We start from the raw sequence: 5,551 nt of genomic DNA, 5'->3' as shown, positions 1-5,551 counted from the left end.
ATGCTGAGCTTGCCAAAGGATAAAATGAAAAAGAAAAGGTGAAGATCACCATGACTCTTGCATAAGGTAGAAGATAATAATAAAGGATAGGCCCTTCGCGGAGGGAAGCAGAGGTTGCCATGCGCTTTTATGGTTGGATGCATAAAATCTCAATGCGAAAGAACATCACTTTATATTGCCCCTTGTGATATGAACCTTTATTATGCAGTCCGTCGCTTTTGTTACTTCCACATCACAAGATCGTATAAAGCTTATTTCTCCCACACCAATCAATCATACATATTTAGAGCAATTTTTATCGCTTTGCACCGATGACAACTTACTTGAAGGATCTTACTCAATCCATAGGTAGATATGGTGGACTCTCATGGCAAAACTGGTTTAAGGGTATTTGGAAGCACAAGTAGTATTTCGACTTGGTGCTGAGAATTTGGCTAGCATGAGGGGGAAAGGCAAGCTCAACAAGTTAGAGGATCCATGACAACATACTTTATGTCAGATATAAGAAAGACATAACTCATTATGTTGTCTTCCTTGTCCAACATCAACTCTTTAGCATGTCATATTTTAATGAGTGCTCCCAATCATAAAATATGTCAATGATAATATATATATATATATATATATATATGTGAAAACCTCTCTTTCCTTATTACTTCCTATTAATTGCAACAATGACCAAAGCTATGTCTGCCAACTCCCAACAACTTTTAATCATCATACTCTTTCTATGTGAAGTCATTACTCTCAATAAGATCAATATGAACTTTTTGTTTCTTTTTATTCTTTTTATCTTTTCTTTTATTCACGCAAGATCATGGCAAAATAATCAAGCCTTTGACTCAACACTAATCTTTATTATATATAGCTCACGGACTCAATTACAAAGAGAGATCATAAAGCAAACTCAAAACTAGATCATGCCATAAACTTTATTCTACTAGATCAAGATACTACTAATAGGATCGAACTAAAAAAATGGTAAAGACATAAGTTGTGATTGTGATACGATATTGGGGCACCTCCCCCAAGCTTGGCAGTTGCCAAGGGGAGTGCCCATACCCATGTGATTATATCTCCTTGGTTGGTGAAGAAGGTGGAGGTGTCTTTGATGATGCAGGCTTGTCATCCATCTTCCAAGGCATAGGTTCACCATCATAGAAGGATGATCGAGTCTCCGGAATCCTCGAATCTGCAGCCAAACTCATTCTTTTGAATCTATATTCATACTCACAGTTTTGGTTTTGCAGGTCATAGATTTGGGCTTGGAGGTGCTCGATCTTCTCATATAGCTTGAAGATGGCCTCCTCGGTGTTCTTGGCATCCGGCTTGTAGTTGTTAGTGAACTCCGCGAGCATCGTGTGGCTAGCGTTGATTCCACGCTCCACCATCCCCCGGCACTTGAAAACTTGTTGCTCCATTGCTTCGAGCCTCATCTCCACGCTTCCGGTTCCCTTTGGTCCCTCAACATCGCGGATGTGCAACAACCCATCACGCATCTCAATGGCTTGAGGGTGTCGCAGCACCTCCGCGAGGTAAGGGTTGATGACCTTCTCGAAGAACTTGTCCTTGGAAGCACTTGGGGATGTCATGATGATCTAGATCTGTCAGAAAAACAGCTCGAAACAAAGACAGGAGATTTTTGCGTGATACGGGAGTCAAAACCTTCGGAAGGTTATATAATGAATTTTTACCGACCAAAATACGTATCGTGCAAGAAAACGGAGTCCGGAAGGCACATGAGGCGCTCACGAGGTAGGTGGGCGCGCCCAGGGGGGTAGGGCGCGCCCACCACCCTCGTGAGGCATGCTGCTACTTATTTTTCTATTTTTCTAAATATTCCAAAACGGAGAAATATTGCCTTAAAAATTGTTTTGGAGTCGGTTTACTTACCATACCACATACCTATTCCTTTTCGGAGTCTGAAATGTTCCGGAAAGTGTTGCTTATGTATTCCTCCGGGGTTACGGTTTCAATAATATTGGTTTCAACATTTATGGGATTACCTAAGATATAATGTTTAATTCTTTGACCGTTTAACACCTTCGGATTTGTGCCCTCGAAGTTGTTGATCTTTATGGCACCGGAATGATAGACCTCCTCAATAACATAGGGGCCTTCCCATTTAGAGAGAAGTTTTCCTGCAAAAAATCTTAAACGAGAGTTGTATAGCAATACATAATCACCTGCATTAAACTCACGCTTTTGTATCCTTTTGTCATGCCATCTTTTAACTTTTTCTTTAAACAACTTGGCATTTTCATAAGCTTGGGTTCTCCATTCATCAAGTGAGCTAATATCAAATAACCTCTTCTCACCAGCAAGTTTAAACTCATAGTTGAGCTCCTTAATAGCCCAATACGCCTTATGTTCTAGTTCGAGAGGTAAATGACATGCTTTTCCATAAACCATTTTATACGGAGACATACCCATAGGATTTTTATATGCAGTTCTATATGCCCATAATGCATCATCAAGTTTCTTAGACCAATTCTTTCTAGACCTATTAACAGTCTTTTGCAAAATTAATTTGAGCTCTCTATTGCTCAATTCTACTTGACCACTAGACTGTGGGTGCTAAGGAGATGCAATTCTATGATTAACATCATACTTAGCAAGCATTTTACGGAAAGCACCATGAATAAAGTGTGAACCCCCATCAGTCATTAAATATCTAGGGACTCCAAACCTCGGGAAAATAACTTCCTTAAGCATTTTAATAGAAATGTTATGATCAACACTACTAATTGGAATAGCTTCTACCCACTTAGTAACATAATCAACAGCAACTAAAATATGTGTGTATCCATTAGAGGCAGGAAAAGGTCCCATATAATCAAAGCCCCAAACATCAAACGGTTCGATAACAAGAGAATAATTCATAGGCATTTCTTGATGTCTACTAATATTACCAATTCTTTGACATTCATCACAAGACAAGACAAACTTACGGGCATCCTTGAAGAGAGTAGGCCAATAAAAACCAGATTGCAACACCTTATGTGCAGTTCTATCTCCAGCGTGGTGTCCTCCATAAGCCTCGGAATGACACTTGCGTAGGATCTGTTCCTGTTCATGCTCAGGTACACAACGTCTAACAACACCATCTACTCCTTCTTTATAAAGATGTGGGTCATCCCAAAAGTAATGCCACAAGTCATAGAAAAACTTTTTCTTTTGCTGGTATGTGAAGCTAGGTGGTATAAACTTAGCAACAATATAATTAGCATAATCAACATACCATGGAGTACTACGAGAAGTACTTATAACATTTAATTGTTCATCAGGAAAGCTATCATTAATAGGTAGTGGGTCATCAAGAACATTCTCTAACCTAGACAAGTTGTCTGCAACGGGGTTCTCAGCTCCCTTTCTATCAACAATATGCAAATCAAATTCTTGTAGCAAGAGAACCCATCTAATAAGTCTAGGTTTAGCATCTTTCTTTTCTATAAGGTATTTAATAGTAGCATGACAGTTTGAATAGTTACTTTAGAATCAACAATATAAGGTCTGAACTTATCACAAGCAAATACAACTGCTAAAAGCTCTTTTTCAGTAGTAGCATGATTTCTTTGAGCATTGTCGAGAGTCTTACTAGCATAATGAATAACATTTAATTTCTTATCAACTCTTTGCCCTAGAACAACACCTACAGCATAATCGCTAGCATCACACATAATTTCAAAGGGTAGGTTCCACTCAGGTGGTTGAACAACAGGTGCAGAGACTAATGCTTTCTTAAGTATTTCAAATGCTTCTACACAATCATCATCAAAGACAAATGGTGTATCTTTTTGCAGTAAATTAGTCAGAGGCTGAGAAATTTTTGAGAAGTCCTTAATGAACCTCCTGTAAAATCCGGCATGACCAAGGAAACTTATTATACCTTTGATGTCCTTGGGACATGGCATCTTTTCAATAGCATCAACCTTGGCTTTATCAACTTCAATACCTTTTTCAGAAACTTTATGCCCCAAGACAATACCTTCATTAACCATAAAGTGGCACTTTTCCCAATTCAAGACAAGATTAGTTTCTTCACATCTCTGCAAAACTCGATCAAGATTGCTCAAGCAATCATCAAAAGAGGAACCATAGACGGAAAAATCATCCATGAAAACCTCACAAATCTTTTCACAAAAGTCAGAGAATATAGCCATCATGCATCTTTGAAAGGTAGCAGGTGCATTACATATACCAAAAGGCATACGTCTATAAGCAAAAGTACCAAAAGGGCATGTAAAAGTAGTCTTTGATTGATCTCTAGCCGACACAGGTACTTGAGAGAAACCAGAATAACCATCTAGAAAGCAATAGTGTGTATGTTTGCATAATCTTTGTAGCATTTGATCAATAAAAGGTAAGGGGTAATGATCTTTTTAGTAGCTTTATTTAATTTGCGGAAATCAATTACCATCCTATAACCTGTGATAATTCTTTGTGGAATCAATTCATCTTTATCATTAGGAACAACAGTAATACCTCCCTTCTTAGGGACACAATGGACAGGACTTACCCACTCACTATCAGCAACGGGATAGATTATACCTGCCTCCAGAAGCTTTAGTATTTATTTCCTTACCACTTCTTTCATTTTAGGATTCAGACATCATTGAGGTTCACGAACTAGTTTGGCATCAAGAGTATATCCAATAGCAGCACGATGCTTCTTCAGAGTTTTCAATAATCTTTCTTCTTCATGCTCTGAAAGGTTAGCACTAATAATAACAGGATATATCTTCTTTTCATCAAGATAAGGATATTTAATATTATCAGGCAACCGTTTAAGCTCAAACACGGGATCACCCTTGGGTGGAGGAGGATCCCCTAAAATTTCAACATGCAAGTTGTGATGTAGAATAGGTTCCTGTTTAAAGAATACTTCATCTATTTCCCTTCTTTCATTCATGAACATATCATTTTCATGGTCTAGCAAATAGTGTTCTAAAGGATCACTAGGAGGTACGGCAATAGAAGCAAGACCAATAATTTCATCCTTACTAGGTAATTCTTCCTCACGATGTTGTTTACTAAATTTAGAGAAATTAAACTCATGAACCATATCATCCAAGCCAATAGTAACAACATTCTTTTTGCAATCTATCCTAGCATTAACAATGTTCAAGAAGGGTCTACCAAATATAATGGGACAAAAGCTATCTTGCCGAGAAGCAAGAACAAGAAAATTAGCAGGATATTTAGTTTTCCCACACTAGACTTCAACATCTCTAACAATTCCAATTGGTGAAATAGTATCTCTATTGGCAAGTTTAATTGTGACATCAATACCTTCTAACTCAGCAGGTGCAATTTCATTCTTAATTTCTTCGTATAAAGTATGCAGTATCGCACTAACGCTCGCACTCATATCACATAAGCCATGATAACAATGATCTCCTACTTTAATAGAAATAACAGGCACGCCTACCGCAGGTCTATGTTTATCTTTATCACAAGGTTTAGCAATTCTAGCAGTTTCACCTTCGAACTGGATAACATGCCCATCAATATTATCAGACAAGAGATCTTTAACAATAGCAATATTAGG

This window comes from Triticum dicoccoides, chromosome 1A (genome assembly GCF_002162155.2).
Source record: "Triticum dicoccoides isolate Atlit2015 ecotype Zavitan chromosome 1A, WEW_v2.0, whole genome shotgun sequence".
In the NCBI taxonomy this organism is placed as follows: Eukaryota; Viridiplantae; Streptophyta; class Magnoliopsida; order Poales; family Poaceae; genus Triticum; species Triticum dicoccoides.
The sequence above is the reverse complement of the archived record's forward strand: the minus strand, read 5'-3'. Positions refer to the sequence as shown.